General features: G+C 47.5%; 1 long non-coding RNA gene across 1 annotated transcript in view; it reads left to right on the top strand.

Moving 5' to 3' along the window:
• LOC144139401 (uncharacterized) overlaps positions 1-10921 on the top strand; it is a 56231-nt gene extending 45310 nt beyond the window's left edge. The window contains exon 3 of the long non-coding RNA XR_013316187.1: positions 10681-10921. This is a non-coding gene — a long non-coding RNA (uncharacterized LOC144139401). The remainder of the gene's footprint in view (positions 1-10680) is intronic.
• Positions 10922-18820: the final 7899 nt, after the last annotated feature.

Raw genomic sequence — 18820 nt, forward strand, 5'->3', positions numbered from 1 at the left:
CTGATGTTCCAACCTGAACTATCGTTTCACCTTGTTTCTGTTACTGATATCCCTACCTGAGCTATCTTGATTGTTGTTGCAACTCGTTTTTTACGAAAATTTGTTAGACTTCCACTGCTTGCCACTCCTTCAACGTATACTCACTTTACAATTTGTACTGCCTACTTTATTTCACCCTATTGGTCTTATGTCGTGTTTATCGCTCATTTTCAGTAATATATGATTTCTTGCACCCCGTTACGCGATTATATCTGCCACCTAACCTCAAAGATTTTCAAGCGGGTGCGGTCACTATATGTCTTCCTCTGTTCCTTAAACCTTACTGTACATATACAGTTGTACCCTTTCACAATATTTGTTTCTCCATCCCCTTTGTAACCCTTCCTAATTTCCTGTGTGCATCTTTTTACTTGGTCTTCTATTTTTGTTATAAGAGCACTAAAACACCAATGGGTCCTCAATTGTAATTGTGCCTTCTTGACTGACCAGCCCTGGTTGATATATTCCCGTTTTAGTCCCTGCCCACCCTGTATATAATAGTTCCCACCACTCTACTACAATTCCGTGCTCTTCTTGAACATACCTCCCACGGGGGAGGGTATTGGTCCACCTCTTGCCACGAAATAGAAAACTTATTAGTCCCTTTTCTAAAGGAAAATCTGAAACACGAGAATCTTGATAGTAAACACCCAGTGTTGGTCTCCACTTCCGCCCGACGAACTTCGGGGACCGCGCACCACTCACGAGCGCACTCATGATCACGCTCACGAGCGCGGGTCCGCCTAACCACCTGCTCTGCGGACGAATGAACTACCCGTGGTCTGCCCATAGACCAGCGAACGGGAATTTAGGTGATCATCATTATCATCACCATCTAAGCTCCTTAAGGTGTGCTTTGCAGTTATTGTTGAGCATACACAAATAGTACGTTAAAGTCAGTTAATTCCAGCTTCGTCTGAAAAACAACGGGCAAGATGCCTTGCCTACATATGTCCCCGTCCCATCTTTTGGTCGACCACGCCCCCCCCCCCCCGGAAAAAATTCCTGGCTACGCGCCTGGCACACGCCCAACCAGGAGTACGTTCATCATGCACGTCGGTTGTTTAAAAAAAAGGGTGTAATGTATTGCTGAGCAGACTCAATGCTTGCACGCATCTTGGAGCAGCAACGGCCTTGGCAGATGTGTTTGAGTGGTTTTCCTCTCTCATAACATCCACAGTGCTTTCAGGAAAAGCCCCAGGCCTTGCAATTAGCATGTTCCAGTTAAGAATAATGCAGCTGATACTTTACACTTTCAAATCTTTTTCTTTGTGGAAGGATGTTTCTTTATTGGCGGTACAGCACTAGCGTGCGGAAATCGCAGCCTTCAGAACCCCAATCAGACCTCTTTAGATGGTACAGGCAGTTACATAACTATTTGAAAAAGTGGACTGCAAGGACTGTCAATTGAAATGATAAACATCCAAAAAATGGCTGGAAACAGAACTGGTAAGGCTTTATCGAAGACCAAACTACAAAGATAACATTTTTGTGTCACCACCTAAGAAATATGGCTTCACCGTAAACATGACTAAACCAGGAAATTCGTATTTATGGTGATTAACTGCTTCGCCAACATTATGATTTTGGGTAAAACTTTGAGTTTTCCAAAATCAACAATAAAGGTGGCCATTTAGCGGCTACATGTTAGGTTATGCATGAAACACCAATAATTGTTACGTGGGCGAGAACTTGTACATTCAAGTGATCGAACATTATTCAAGTATGATAGCCCACTGTGCTACCAAAAAACTGTTTGAAAACTTACGTTCTGGCGGCCAAACACTGTTGGCAATGCTTGTGGCTCTTGTCCGGTTGAATAGACGGACGTGATATGCTCAGACCGTCCAGAGGTCTAAAACAGGATGACACATGATTACCACACAGGCAAGAATGGAAATGATTGGGTGCACGAATGTTACAACTCGGGCAACACAACATTCAGCCAAAATCAGTGCCCGCGTACAGCGGCACCGTACACATGGTGAGGTGGCTCGCCGCAAACGCAACGAAGCTTGCGAGGCGCGCACATTCGCTCGCAAACGATTCTCCCTCGCCATTCCCAACACGACACAAACGACAGCGGTGATTAACGAAGCCGTAAACGCTGCGCAGCGCAGTTTAGAGGAGTAGCCGCCCGTGTTTTGATAAACCACGCGTAAGACGTGGGTCGCAGTGGTGAACTCTGAAGCTGTTCAATATAGTGCTGCGGAATGGGAAACGTTACTGAGTTACTGAGCGCCAGTGCGTTACTGAGCGCCAGTGCGTTTAACGCTCAATGCAAGCACCACAATCTTCTTTCGCACATCGCCTTTCTAGAGACGAGCCCTCTAGGTTCAACCTAGCCAGTTCAGTTAAACAATTCACCCAAGCGGGCTCCTCTAACGAATCCTTAAAGCGGCGATGACAGCTACAAACGACATCCAGTCACAAGAAAGGCGGCAAATGTGCCGAGACAGCTTACCTGACAGAAACGACGCAGAAGAGCGAGCTACGTTCAAGGGAAAGCGCCAAACAAAATTAGCCGTCTTCAGGTGCCAAAGTTCTTCTCAAATACTTTTTCTAACGGCACGACGGCACACCACAGATCACAATCGACGCCAGACGGGCACGGGACGATCGAGGTAACTGTTACGGCCGCGCCGCCGCTCGCCGTACTCAAGGTGTCGGCCATTGGCAGGGGGTTGCGTAAACAAATTAAAATGACAACAACAAATAATTGCCTCTTTTACTGAATATAGCAGTAACTTTAAGCTTATTATTTTGTTGTGTAATAAATTAAAGAAGCTTAGATTTTTAAAGTTTACAAACACAAAACGCGAAGTGATTTTCTTGGCGCTCCATATGAACGTTAAAAAAAGCAGCAGATGGTAACATAACACTGCGCAATGAAATTTGGCAGTGTTCTAGTGTAACTAATCGTATTATTATTTGGCGTCTATTTATTTAGCGCCCGATTTCATGCCCCCTCCCTCCCAAACGTTTGTTTTCTTTTGATATCTGCCTTGTTCTTCAACGTTGTTTCTGCAGGAGAAACTAGGTGGTCTGTTTATTGCATGTGTACACAATATTTACGGTCGCTAGCAATAAGAATGGAATAAAATTGTGATTGCTAGCACGTTATAACTCCACTCAGCGACGAGAATGCCTGTTGTCAGAGGGGGCTATGATTGTGCTGGTGGGGCAGGAGAGGAACAGGGAACGATGGAATCATGATACAGATGTCACAGTTCAAGGTTGTGCTGTGCTCCGCGCAAGGCTGTAGAAAACAAAAAGTGGGAGGGGTAGTGTTATTCTGTCGATTTCGTAATAAGCAGGGGCTGATATTTTTTCCTGTTTCAAAACCGGTGCTGCCGCTGCTTTTTATTGAATTTGGCAGCTTTTTTTTTGCTTTTGAACATTTTTGACGAGTTTGGGAGGATGGTGCAATGGGATGTCTTTTTGAAATTATATTGCATGCAGGGCTTCAATCACTGAAGAGCTGAACACCTTTTCCACACCCTTTCAACACCATTCCAAAAAAAGGGTGTTGACGTTGGTCAACACCCTTTTTTTTCACGCAAAAAGGGTGTAAAGCTACGAGAAAGGGTGTTGAGGTTCAAAAAAAGGGTGTAAGGGCCTCCAAACACCCTTTTTCAATTATCTTACACCCTTTTTGGCCAATAGGGTGCAAAAAAGTGTAGTGTGTACTTCTGTTCTAAGAAGAAATAACGCATAGTCATGCTGTAATCAAGACATTTGAATTCTATTCCAGGATAAACATAACACAACTTTACCACACTGGACAAAATCAGCACGTATACAATAAATATAAAATGTTCGTGGGCACTACATGCATTAGGATTTTCCTTACGCGCCGAAAAATTGACTTTACCTGTAACACACAGCATTATGAGCAATAAAAGCGTCAACACAAGAACTACTTCGAAACAAGAGACAAGATCTAGGCACTGCATCTTGATGCAGAAAACCGGGCCGCAGGAAAGTGCAGCCAGCACACCGCAGCTGTCCCGGCGTCTTATCAAGTTGACATGGGTTTCTACAGGAGTTCACTCAGCATTCACGCCTGCAATTTCCTGTTTGCATTATTAGGCAAGTGTCGCAACAGATAAGTAAAAAGAGGAAAAATTAATCAATGCAAACGAAAGCGACGGCAGTGCGCAAAGCACATAGCAGGAAAGATTTGGCAGCAGTGCAGCACGGAGCAGCACAACAGAGTACTGCGATGGGAATTATGCTTGCGCATACAAGTGCGCGAAGGAACGAGTACTACAAGCGTTGTAATGCAAAATAGAAGACACTGACATAGACAAATAAAGCCACTCGTTTAAATTCGAGTCGTACTACGCTGAGAAGCCCTATAACTGACACCACTTGCTCCGAGCCAGACTGAGGTGAAATCAAGAGATAACTGTGACATAACAAAGCTTTAAACCCATTTTTTTTCGAACACCACCAGGTCCCCTTACACAACCCCCGTGCACGTATAAAAGTACTATAGTTTCGCGTTACCTGTGGAAATGAGAGGAAAATGGTGAAGTAAAACGCCAGGCGTACGGGAGTTGCTGTTGAAACCTTGTACCGCACATCGCTTGCGTAGGTACCGAGGAAACCGCTCCGCTCCAACCGTTGGCAGCATCGTCCCGTAGTTCACCGTGCCCGCCGGGCACGGTACTAAACGTGTTCACCGACGATACAACGCACCTCGCAACTCCACGCACAGCAAAAATTAAGTGCCCACCAAATTAACAAGGAAAAACGAATGCAAATGCGCACCACCAAAACACGCGAGGGGCGTTTCCTAGAAGACGAACTTTAGGAGCGCCTTTCCGAACACTACAAGGGCTGACTCACAGATCAATGACATGTGCCATTCTTCAGAGGGCACTACAAAAAAGGTCTTTGAGAATGAACAACATTTTCGTAAACTATTTACTCACTGTGCCTAAATAATTGTGGTTCAAAAATAAATATGGTTCGTAAAATATAAATGTTGTTTTATTGTTGAGCAAAACTTGGTTTTTTGTTAATAGTGTTTGTTTTCTCCTCACCTAGTCGCGCTTCATTCGCCACTCCCATAAGCCCCCATGCTGATGGCGCTGCAAATAGGTTCTGAACCGCTTTTCGCCCAAAGCTTCGCTACCATTTATATTTACCTTGTTCAATATACGCAGGCTTTGCAGTTTTAGGTGTCTAGAGGAAACAAAAAAAGGTTCCGTCTTTCTAGAATAGATATTATGCCAATGGCGGATGTAGTCATATGGAGACACCTTAACACAACCTGGTTTTCCCGATAAAAAAAATATTGAATACCTTTAGCCAGTTTACAAAAAGCAGGTGAAACAATTTTTTCTTCATGTGGAACAGGTTATTTTCACTTTTAAAAATGATTTACGCCACAGTAAAACAGGACTTAGGGCGGCAACTAACCGGGACTTCCATTAAACACGGTGGTGCACATTGCGAAACGATGTTTATGAGTTCTGTTCCACCGTTCCGCCTCAGATTGCGCTACCTTTCACTTTTCTAAGTTTTGAACATTAGTTGCACCGCTCTCAACCACGAACTCTTTTCGTTTTCATGACGGTGTGTGAGTGAGTGAATAACGTTTTATTGAGCCGTTGAAGTGGGAGTGGTTCTCTATTCCAGGAAGCCACGTGATGAGCGGGCAGTCTTTGCTCTCAAGAGAGAGAGAGAGAAATAACTTTATTCTGGAACCGTTGGGTCAACGACGAGTGGTGACCAGCGCTTGGAGGGCGCCGGTGACCTGGGCTGCTGGCTCAGCGAGTCCTTGCTGGACCCGCGGATCCGAGCTGCTTAACGCCGCTTTCCAGTGCTCCACACAAGAGATGAGAGGGAATGAGTTTTGAGGGCATTGCCAAATGATATGAGCAACTGTTTCGTGGGCTGCACAGTCGGGGCATTGGGGAGAGGGAAATACAGATGGATATATTGCATGTAGTCTAGCGCGACAGGGGAGGGTGTTGGTTTGAAGAAGGCGCCAGTACCGTTCCTCGGTGATAGAGAGTGACCAATGGGGTGGAGGGTAGCGCCGGCGAGAGAGGCGGTAGTGGGAGGTAATTTCCTGGAAAGTCAGAAAGATGTAGCGGGTTGATTGGGCTCAATGGGAAGGGGTGCGACGTGACCCAGCTCGGTGGGTAAGCTCTCGAGCTACAAGGTTAGCCGCTTCGTTTTCTTCCAGCCCCGCATGGGCAGGAGTCCAAATGAACTCCGGGGGGGGGGGGGGGGGGAAGTGGGAGGATTTTGAAGGAGAATTTGGAGAGCCTTTGGGGAAATAATCCCAGGTGCGAAGCGGTGGGTAGAAGAGCAAGAAGGAAGAGGGAAGCCGCACAGCGATGCAGGCCGAGCCGTTCGCATTTTAAACAGAGATCTCATTGCCGGCGGTTCCAGCTAGGAAGTCTCGGCAATAGTAGTGTGGCATTATTCCCTCTCTTTTTAGATGCGGCGCATCTCTTGCTCGAGGGGATGTCACTTGTCCGTGCCCCGTCCGCAGCGCCTCTGATGATCATTCTGGCAGGATGCCCCTAGGGATTGGCCAACCAAAAAAATCAAACACGAGATAGCTTCGCGTTCAACCACCGTCGTCATCTTCCCGCAGGGGAACCGCTGAAGAAGAAGAAGGTGAAGAAGACAAAGCTGCGAAGAGGAGGGCGTGTACGTTGCTCTCAGCCGGTGCACCACCGTCAAGAACCTTTACCTCACCAACGCTTAGATGCCAAGCATCTCTTGCTCGGGGGCATGTCACTTGTCCGTGCTCCGTCCGCAGCGCCTCTGATGATGATTGTGGGAGGATGCCCCTAGGGATTGGCCAACCAAAGAATCACTATATAGCTTCGCGTTAAACCACCGTCGTCATCTTCCCGTAGGGGAAATGCTGAAGAAGAAGAAAGAGAAGAAGAAAAAGCTGCAAAGCGGAGGGCGTGTACGTTGCTAATCCATCACAAGATAGCTTCGCGTTCAACCACCGTCGTCATCTTCCCGTAGAGGAACCGCTGAAGAAGAAGAAGGAGAAGAAGACGAAGCTGCGAAGAGGAGGGCGTGTACGTTGCTCTCAGCCGGAGCACCAACGTCAACAACCTTTACCTCACCAACGCTGACGGAGACTACCGATTCTAACACAGACACAACAACATCGACAAGAACATGATTGACGAGTTTTGGCGCCTCGAGAACCACATCCTACTCACCGTCACACCACAGTACTTGCGTGCCTTTGCCACCGGTGTGTACCCGGACGCTTAATTCCCTCTGGCGCTACTAAACACCAGATCACTCAACATAACGGAAGCACAATGGAACCACACGGAACCTCCATGATGCTTCGCATCCTCATCAGGGTTCCCCACGGGAAGATGGTGTAATTTTTTTCGAGCATCGTCTCGGTACAATACACCAATTCCAAGACAAAGAAACACGAAGAAAATGTAAAATCAAAAGTACGGAAAGAAAGCGTAGCGCTGCCATGAAGTACTGTTCTTCAGGGAAGTTGTTCTTGATTACTATTGAACGCGAGTTTGACGGTTTCGTTTTAGGCACGTGATCCAGCTCTGGGAACTACCTCTTACGAGATGAGCGGATGATTCCTCCGGGTGCCTCTTCGTAGATAAAGTCACTTATTTTGCGAACCAACTTGTATTGACGGAAATAGCGAAGCAACCATTTTGCGGAATTTCCTCAAAGGCGTATATGGCTTAATATAAATATGAGTCTTGTGAATGGTAGGTTGCCTGTTAACGGCGCTGGTTGTCAACAACGGCAAGGTCGATAGTTTTCTCGCACCGTGTGCGGTGTCGCGGAAGCTCTCTAGACGCTTCGGCATGGCGAGTGAATTGGGTAGCCTCACACGTAAACTCGTGAGTTCCATCGGGCAGTAACATTTCGGCCTGAGTTGTTTTGGCGTCACGGCCGTGAAGTAGTTGAAAAATTCCCCGCATTTCCCCGAGGGGAAGAATGTGAAAGTGCGAATGCACGAGTTGAATTTGCTCGGTTCGGTAATGTTCGCGAAAGAGAGATCACACACACACACACACAACTACAAAGAAAGAAAGATGCATTTATTCACAGACACCTATTTGTATTGTCGTTGTACCTGATTGCTAGAGCGGATCTCAGCTTTGAAATTTCGTGTCAGTACTACTTTAAGCGGGTGCATTAGCCCTTCTCACGCCCGATTCCTGGCCAATCCCCCACGTGGGTATGTGCCATGTCAGCGGCCAGGCAGCGCACGCCCATCTCCCCCCGTTGCCAAGGAAGACGCGGAGATTCCTGGCCAATCCCCCACGTGGGTATGCTATGCGGACATCGCCGGTGGACGCAGGTTCAGGGTCGCTTAAGAAGTGCATTCGCACTTAAAAGAGTGAAACTCGTCGTTTCTTGTACGGCGTGGCATATGCGAACATTACAATGTGCCGTTGTCTGGATCATCGTCAACGAACGTTGAAATCATATCTGCTATGGTACTGGTGATCTCAAAACGATGGCGTATTATCACAGAGATGAGCGCCTTCGTCTGGGGTGAGAGGCCATCTTTTTGCTGTGAACAGTATAACTTAATTCCTTTATGTTTGTGAGAAGGCCAGCTGGGAACGCTGTGCCTCTGTTGGTTATGACGACTGGACGGTCACCATAGAGAGCACGATGTTCTGGAGAAAAAAATTTCGATCTCAACCGATGTTGCCTGAGTAACGTTTCATTTAGCAATAACGGGTGAGATAGTTAGGGGCGACTACAATCTACCTGTTTGTGGATGTTGACGTAGGAAATGGCTCTAATAGATTCATGCCGATCTTTTGAAATTTGAATTGAGGTGGAACTTGGAACTTCGGTGGGTAGACAGCATGAAGGAATCCACTCGACCTAGCAGGCAGCGTCTTCCTTATCTACAGCCAGGGCACTTTTGACGTAACGCTTAATGGTCGGAACTAGTTTGGCACGGAAGATCAAAAATAGTTTTTCGTATGGTCTGCTTCAGTTGAAATTTGTAGGCGCAACCCATTAAACTAGAAAGAAAAAAAGGATTTGCAGAGCCTCAGTTCACCCAGACTACTCTTGTTGAAAAAATGATTGATAATTGCTATGTGAAATAAATCCGCGAAAGCCTTCGATACTTAAGCAAGAGACCGTGTGAGGACTAGATGCAATTTGGGAACCGTTGCTAGCATCAAGGAAGAGCAAAATACGAGCCGGTGTACTCAAGCAGGGAAGAATGGCAAGTTGACGAGTTTCCTGTGCGCGATGAGAGATAACGGGGAATGCGCAAAAGTAAAATAAAAAATAGGGAGAATAGTAAACACTAGCGTAGCTTATTTAGTGGCTTTAGTAAACATCATAGAGTAGTAAACAACATGAAGAAAAATGAAGTTCTGCGGCTCTTCTACTGATGCCTTAGAGTCCTGGAATTATACATTTGAGCGCCATGCGATGCAGTTTATGGCATCCTAACCTCCAATTCAGCAACCGCCGTGATGAAATCTGGTACTGTTGTTTGAACAAACCACTGTCAATTACCAATTTATAGTGGATGCCACTCCCAGAAAAGAACGTCGTTCCTTTAAGCGGAAAGCAGTGTTTTAACCAGTCGTCTTGTTCCTGATTTTTCCTGAGGTTATCTCAGGTGCCCTCGGCATGCGTGATGCAGCCTGTAGTCAGCCCGTTACTTTCGGCTACAGCTACGAAATTCTGGACGCATAGCGTTTACGGTGGCTTCTAATTGCTTAGTTTTTCCTTCAGCTCTTCCCCAGTGCGCGTTGGCACCAACAGATTGAAGGCCTCCAGTTTTTTGCACGAGCTGTTTGTTTTAGGTAAGCTGTCACCCAACGACATATGAATAATTTACAGAAATTGCGGTTCGTTCTTTTCAGCTGGCGAAGTGGCTCTACCTGGTTTAACGGCGTTCTGCGTAGTTGTTTTAAGTAAGCATTTCGCACTGGGAACACCACTATGATGTTCTCCCTATTGTACATGCTGTGGTGGTCATACAAAATACCTACCTTCCGGGCGGAAGTCATCAGGGTTCCGAAATTTCCTATGGCTAGTAGTTGTGATACGATGATATGTTGTCCGGTTGTCGGGTGCACTGATAATTGTTTGAGATTATCACCAGACAATCTTGGAATATTTCAATTCGCTGTGCCTATTTTATTGCTTCCCACACGTCATCAACTCAATCAGGAGGGGTAGGCATGCAGAATATGATTGTTAGTAGTACTGCGTTACAGCCATTATAGTGGCCACACTACAACATGCGCAGAATACGAAACGGGAATTAGAGTCCTCTTTAACACACCCTCTGTTCTGCGAAGTTTGCTTCTAAATAGCACAACAATTTTATAATGTCCACTTTCTGAATGAAGGACAAAGCAGCGCGACAATGTTCAGCTTTAAATATTTCAGTTAACTCAGAAAATAAGCATATCTAGAAGGTAGTTAGGTAGTCGTACACGAATTTTCGGCGTATAAAGTAATGTATAACGTAATTTACCGCAGCTAATAACGTAATTTCAAGTTCTTAGAAGTAGAATCCATCAACCTTTTTTTAACGTGCCATCTGTGTTGCAAAAAATAATTTCCAAATAAAGTGGTTGAAAATGTTTACGTACGTTATTGCCATTTATATTTCAGGGTTTCATCGTCATCGTTGTGGACTGGAGCAGGGGTCAAAGCTTAGTGAAGCCCAAACAAAGTGCACCAGACACGGCTATGGTTGGGCGAGAGGCATCGGCGGTCCTACGTTTGCTGATCACACGATATCCCGAGTGGATACATCCATCGTTAACACATGCTATTGGATTCAGCATGGGGGCTCATGCAGCAGGATTTTTCTGTCGGCATTTTCACGCCATGACGGGTCAAAAAATCGCAAGGTTAACAGGTATGATTTTATGCATCTTCGCGCAGTATCGTTTAGCTTTCTTACACGAATCTCTGCTTGTTGTCTGTGAAGCGTACAAACCAGGTGATTGGCTGCGGCCCAAACTGCTAACGCGGTTCGGTAGTACGCACCTTGTAACATTCATTCTGAGTTCAAAGGGGGGAAAGAACGAATGCCCGCTTATGTTATGCAGGAATGTCCTTGGTGAAAGGAGTATGTCCTCGGTATGCGCGGCGACATCCCGCAGGAGCATAAGCAAGCACTTTTCAGCGATCTCAGGCGATGAAATAATAACTGAATTTCTGATTTCCAAGTGGGGCTCTGCGGTTGCGTTAAAAGCGCTTCTTGAGTCGTTAACTCTAAATGAGCTTTGAACCCACTCGTCGGATGAAATAAGTGACCGCTAACCACAGAACACGTGCATCTTGACAAGAAACGGGGACGTGCCCCCGGTTAATGTTGTCGGTGCGCAAACATGTGCGATTATGAGGAGAAGCGCTTACAATATTTGGTATGTCCTTTTAGAAGACGCCACGAGTGTTTACGCACACGCTCGTTGAGTCGCACAATAGAGAAATCGCGATAAAAAGAAAAAGGTAAACAATTACCACTCAGCTACCACAAAAAGGTAACAAAACACATATGCCGCGTATATCCGAGAAGCAAAAAATGGCTACAAAACGACTCGACAAAGATGCCCCCTATTTTGACGACGTGTTATATCTCTCCGAATGTCCGGCTGACTCAACCTTTTCTAGACGATCTAAATCGGGTTTTCTAAACGTTGAGAAACACCCGGTTTAGAATAGGGATAATATAGAACCTGTAAAATTCGTTTTCAATGTATTGCTCAATCGGCGTATAAGACGTCTTGTAAACGGTTGCGAAATTCCGGTTTCAATCTAGTCGTACGATAACATTAATATCTCTTTGTTGCCTTACTACAGTTGCTTTAGGCAGCTTGATAGGTGACCATCTCGTGCCTTTTGTTCTCGCTTTACACGCATTTGTTGAATAAAAAACGGAAACACTGCAGTGTGCGACAAAATACAACGCACCGCACACAATGCCTGCGTTACACAATCTTCGGGATGAAAAAAAACGCAATCCCTCGAAACACTCTATTCATTCAAGTGCAACACACTTGCAGGCACTGCAATGTATGATTCATGGTTTGATTGTGATTCACGATGGTTAGTGTGGAATGACTATAAATTTCTCCATAATGTTCCGGCCTGTCCCGCATCCATCTGGCACTTGCTTGGCAGCGCCGACAATTTCATAGCGTTCCTCAGAGAAAGAGGAACGTAAAAAAGGAGACTCAGCACACTGGGACGTGATAGCACGTGAACTATAAACTGCAAAGTAACACTTCCGGAACGGTTCTGAAACGCACTGGAACCTCACCAAGAAAAGAAGAATGACGCCTGCAAATCAAGCCGTCCAACGTTGCATACGACATGACATCGAAATGTTTAAACCGGAGTCAAGTAGAAATATACAAAACAGCCACACTGGCTGCGAAGAGCACAGGATTTTCCACAAGCCGCCGGCGGTAGCACACGCACGGAATCTGCTTTATCGGCAACGCTGGTAGACATGTCGATGCATGAACGTACGTTGGCACCCCGCGTCTGTGATTCCTGGCTGCTCGCTCCCTCTTGCGAGTACTTGTTCAAAGGTACACGAGTGATGCGCCCCCGTTGTTCATAAAGTGCGCAATGCTCGCTTTGGCTACTCGTGCAAAAGGGGCGCATCGCAGCTGATTAAACGTGGAAGTAAAGGCGGGAATACAATATTTCAGACCACGGGAGTGCGTGGCCAAAATCGCCGCTCCGCATTCTCGAGGCACGGCACCTCGTGTCGAGACGAACTTGGCGCGCATGCGCGTCCTTGCTTTTATTAATAGAATCACCAGTTTTCTCGCTTTCAGCAGCACCGCTATAATTTTCCGTAGGGTACCGCGGGGCGGCACATTTGTAACATCCATTTGGCCATAATCGACGACCAGTCTACGGGCCGACGGACCAATTCATCGTACTTCGCGCGTGTTTTCTCCATGTTCTAATGAATCATTCCTAAGAAAACGTGGAGTGTTTCTAACAGCTAAGCTGTTTGCCTCGCGGTGACCGCCCAGCAGTAACAAAAACCAAGAGATTGCCTAGCGCTCGTACGTGCGTACCTCGCGAAGACCGCTCAGCGTCCCCTGCGGACGTTTGTCAAGCCAAGTATACCGACTTTGGAAGATTGACCAAGATTGGCAAAAAGTAAACAAAAGAACTCCACCGTGTGCCGTAATTGTGGCAACACTTGCTTGGAACGAGAAAGACACGCCATAGGGTACGCCGCTACAAAGTTATGTCCAATGATTATCACTTCAAAAAAATGAGAAAAGCCCACACATTTAGCAACAAAACGCATTAAAGGTTGTTGCGGCAGCGAAGAAGAAGCATGTTGGGTGCAATCGTGACTTAAACTTTGTGATGGTCGTGAAGGTTTTGTACAGCTTTATTACCTTCAAGTCCTGCGCGTTAGAGTGACCTTCCTTCATTTTTTATACAGTTGGGTAAGAAACAGCGAACATGAAAGAGACCATTCTTGGTAACCATAGATTAGCACGACAGAGCGACGTTCATTCGCGAAGAGCAAGATGATAGCTCGATGAAAACCTTGCTAGAGAGCGTGAAACTGGGCGCTAAGAAAAAGAACGTTTAATTTCATGAGAAGTCCGGCTTATGGTACCGCAGTTACACTGATGCCAAGGGTCGGAAGTACGAGTAACTTTTCATCCCGGAAAAGTATCGCGGTCAGCTACTGGAAGTCGCGCACGAAGACACGTTGGCACGGCACCTCGGTCTGAAGAAGACGAAAGCTTGACGCGCTAGGGTAGTACTGCCCTAAATACTGGAAAGACATTGAAAGGCTTTGTGCGCTCTTGCGACCCATGCCAAAGAGTCGGCAAGCGTACAGATAAGAGGCAGGCCTCTATAAAGTTGGTACTAGTCATACCTGAGCCGTTCCGTCGGCTGGTAATCGACATAATTTTGCCACTGCCAGAGTCCGAGAACGGCTGTGGATACATTCTAGCCGCCCTGTGTGTCACGACTGAGTTTCTGGAAGCAGTGCCAGTAAGCGAGATCAAATCTCGGCAAGTCGTTGATGCGCACCTTTCAATATTCGGTCGTGTCGGATTTCCTGTTGAAATTCATGTGACAAGCGTAGCGTCTTCACTAGCTTCCTAACCGAGACTTTTAAATGCGGAGCATTTCTTAGGCTCACCTTGTCCTGCGTCGTTGATGGCTGCGCCGTCCACACGCTCACTGCGCATGCGCAACTCTCCTCCAAACCCCCACAGCTCCGCGATACTACACTATAAAAAAGGGAAATAGTTAGCGGCGCCCGGTTTCGATACCCCAACTCTCTGGCCGCAACGCCAGGTACGATGTGCTCTTCCCACTACGCTACAAATTCGGGACAGGAGTAAGTGCTACGAACGCGCCTTATGTCCTTGAATCATTCAAATTACGTCAAGAAGCTACTGATACAACGAAGGCACGCGAAGCTGAACGTCAAGGGAAACGACGAACTTAAAACTTTAGAGGGGGATGCTGAATTTCCCGTGGGAAAGCTGAGGCGGGAAGCGCCACGCGCCTTGCAGCTCAACCAGCCCCGTCCGCAGCGCCTCTGATGCTGATTGTGGCAGGATGCCCCTAGGGATTGGCCAACCAAAGAAACCATCACGAGATATTCGCGTTCAACCAACGTCGTCACCTTCCCGTAGGGGAACCGCCGAAGAAGAAGAACGAGCAGACAAAGCTGCGAAGAGGAGGGCGTGTATATTGCTCTCTCTCAGCCGGTGCACCAATGTCAACAACCTTTACCTCACCAAAGCTGACGGAGACTACCGATTCTATCACAGAGACAACATCGACAAGAACATGATGGACGAGTTTCGGCGCCTCGAGAACCACCGCCTACTCACCGTAACACAACAGCACTTGAGTGCTTTTGCCACCGGTGTGGACCCGGACGCGGAATTCCCTCTGGCGCTAGTAAAAACCAGATCACTCATCATAACGGCAACAGAATGGAACCACACGGAACCGCCACGATGCTTCGCATCCTCATCAGGGTTCCTCACGGGAAGATGGTGTAATTTTTTTTAAAGGTGCGGAATCAAGGTGGTGCACAGCTCTATCACCCGCAATCCAACCCAATCGAGCCAATACATTCAGCGTTAAAGCGAATAATGAGAGCCATCTGCTTTGAGCAAAAACGCGATTGGGAAGCATGCGTACCTGCCGCTATGTACGCTTTGAGGTCTGCCCCATACGAGAGTGCGGGCTTCAGCCCTGCGCAGGTGGTTTACGACCGAGGTCTCAGAACCATGCTGTGAATGCTGCGCGAGTCTTGGGAAGGTTACAGTGAATATACAAACGTGGTCGAGTACGTTCTTAAACTACTGTTGAGGCTCGGGAAAACTGAAGGCCTTGTCGAGAGCCACATGAAAGCTGCTAAAGCATTGTCACAGCTGTACTACGAAAAGTTGGCGAGGAAGCGTACGTTCGAAGTGGGTAGACCAGTGATGCTGCTGCCCCCTTCAAAGAAAAATTAGCTAGAAGTTCATTGGAAGGTGCCAGCGAAAGTACTGTCGAAGCTTTCTGGCACCAACTACGTAGTAAAACTAGGCAACAAAATTTATCACAGCTATTTGATGAAACTTTACATTCAGCGTCATGCTGTGGGGAACATAGCTTTGAATGCCGAGGACGAGGAAGGCGGAGATATTCTGTCGTCTGCGGACCTGAAGGAAAGCACTTCGGGTCTCTTTCGGGAGCAAGTGAGGTTAGAGACCTTTCTAGGCGAAGTGCAAAAGGAACACGAGGAGAATATAATTTTCGAGTTTGAAGATGTCTTCTCTGATCGTCACGGAAAGACTATGATAATCAAGCATGACATTAAGTAAACGCGGGCCGAGCCAATTCGTAGCCAGCCGTACTGATGTTCTCCCGTACAGAACGATCATAGGAGACAACGTTAAGCGCATGTGTGAACTTTGAGTCTTTGTTCCGAGTGAAAGCGATTGCACCTTTCCTCTAATACTAGTCCAAGAACCCGGAAGGGACCCCAGGCCGTGCGCCGATTACCGACGCCTCAATGCGATAACCCGAGACCAGACTTATCCGATTCCGAACCTCGAGGAGAGGGTGGAGACAGAATCAAAGGCGAATAGCCAATAGTCCTCGTGTGAGGCTATTGGCAAATTTCCCCTATCTGATCGTACCAGTAGATACGCTGTGCGCGTTTCCCCGTTGGGAACATTCCGTGCCGTCATGCTGAGCGTCGGTCTCAACAACGCGCCGTATTGCTTCTCGAAAGTAATGAATCACGTGCTTCGTGGCCTGTCTGAGTACGCTCCCTTACCTCGACGATGTCGCCATCTTTTCTAACACATAGGAGGAGCATGTGGAGAACTTACGAGTCGTCCTGAGCAGGCGCAAAGAAGCCGGCCTAACAATCAAACCTTCGAAGTGTCGCATATATTGCGCCGAAGTAACATACATGGGGCATTTAGTGAGGCGCGGCCGACGCAGACCGTCGGAAATCAAAGTAGCCGCTCTCGTGGACTGTCGACGACCAAGCATCAAGTCCGACGACCAAGCACTAACTCCACACTTCCTAGTCTTCTAACTGACGCTCATAGAAAGACTGAGCCAGTAAAGGTGGAATGCTACACAAAGGAGGAGGACGCTTTACAAACGCTGAAACGAGCCCTGAGCGACGAGTCATTTCTAATGGCCCATGACTTTTCAAAGGGTTTCGTGACTCAGTGCCATGTGAGCGATCGTGGCATGGGAGCTGTACTATGCCAAGAGGATGCGAACTGCAGGGAACGACCGGTTTTGTACTTAAACGGCGAGCTGGCTTGCAGGGAAAAGGCGTGCAATACATCCGAAAAGCAATGTGGCTGCGTCGTGTGGGCAGTGTAGAAGTTGGGGTGCTATGCATCCGGTTCTCAGTAAACTTATCATTGCCTTATAACCTGGCTAACTAACATGTCGTCTAAAAGTGGTCGTTTGCTAAGGTAGAGTATGATACTCCAGCAGCACAGTCCTGTCGTTTGCTATAAGAAAGGCAAGTGGAACGCTAACGCAGACGCACTAAGCCGTGCGTTCTAAATAATGCTGCCTTCGTCCTCCCCGTGGCTTTTGTTTCATCTCTTCGTGAACAGCTTTTAGCCAAGCAGGTAGATGGGAGGAAAATTATTACCCTCATTTGCTGCCTCAGTTGATTATTTGTGCACCGTTTGATTTTAAGTAATCAACTTTAGTTATCATCATTTCATGTCGTGTGTTGTGTTTGACACATAGTGGGAGTTCTCATTTAAGAGTCTTGCATCCCGCATGGAACTCTTGGTGTAGAGGGTCCAAATGTGGGATAGACACATAACAAGGAAAGTTTATTATGTTTTGGAGTTTGGTGTTCTGACGGAAGACAGACTCATGAGGCTGCTTGCTTGCGCGGTGTCTTGCCTGTTGTCGCTCGCTTCTTTGCAAGCTGCAAAACGATGAGCGCCCGGTGCTGAGAAACGAGACGGGAACAGCCGGGCGAGGCTGTTCGAGACATCTGGGCAGCACGGCGATGCACCTGTGATCCGGACCTGGCAGGTGGTACCTGTTTGTGGAAAGGAGCGTGGTGAACCTGGATGTGAACCTGGAGGTGAACTGGAGGTGAACCTGGATGAGCCTGGAGAACGATCGCTCCCGGCATCCGAGCCATGTGGAGGCAGCTCGTCATTTTAGAGCATTGTCTGGCGGCGGGGGTGCTGTTGTGCCAGAGCGCCCGGCCCAAATTTGTTGCATGGGGCGACGCGCCGACGGCGGGGCCGATTCACGCCTCGTCCGGGCCTGACCAGACCACCCACAGGCGGCGGGCGCAGACTTGCACCGCCGCAGAGTCGCCTCGTCGCGGCAGCTTGGCCGAATCATGCATCGGGTGAACGACCGGCGGGCCGACGTGCTGCTGCTTGCCTGGAGGCGGTTTCGCGGAGGCGGCAACGGCGTCACCCTCCTCCACCATCGTGGTGGCTTAGCTGACGCAACCGTTTCACCTCTATTAGTCGCATTTCAAACTTCGGCCAGCGAGAGTCCTGATTGGAGTGATTAAAACTCGGGGCCGCAACGGACTTGCGGGGGTATAAAAACCCGCCCGGAGGGACTTATCGTCGGCATTCTTCGGCGACACTTTTCGCAGGCACCGAGTGGAGAGGTGCTGTCAGCTTTGTGCGAGCCATGTAACGCTGTTGTTATCCTTGTACATACTGTACATAAATGTTGCCTCAACGTTTCGTCGACTCCAGAACTTCATCGCTCTGTTCTGCGCCGCGTCGATAGCGGACGGAGCTAGGCAGCGTCGCTACACCGGTGACTGCGCTGGGAAGGACAGTCGCAACGACACCCAGAAATCAGTGGAGTTCGCTTTTTTAATACACTCTTCCGTAGAAATAAACTTGTATAATAGGAGGAAGTGTTGCGGCTTACCTGATTAGGGTGAATATATCTGATCTACCGTGAGCGTTATGTCATTTGTTTTGGAAAAGTTGGCGCACACGTGTCACAGAAAGCCAACTCGTGGAGAAGGCAAGGCTTGCCAAGTTTTGCCAGTTATATAAATACGGTATTTAGAAACTACTGGTAGTGAAGGTGGTCCGACAAGGAGAGAATGCTTACTGACAGATTGAAAAATGGTTTGCACTGTTCGGGGGAATTTTTACTGTCTGGCTATCACCTTAATATAACAGAAAAAAACAACGTATTCCTTTTACGGTATCTACTGGTGTTTATGACATCTTGTAAAACTGTGTTTTTTGTGTTCTTGCTAGTGTTAAAG

Source organism: Haemaphysalis longicornis, unplaced genomic scaffold, assembly GCF_048455015.1.
Source record: "Haemaphysalis longicornis isolate Haplotype H1 unplaced genomic scaffold, Haemaphysalis longicornis Haplotype H1 scaffold_5, whole genome shotgun sequence".
Lineage (NCBI taxonomy): Eukaryota > Metazoa > Arthropoda > Arachnida > Ixodida > Ixodidae > Haemaphysalis > Haemaphysalis longicornis.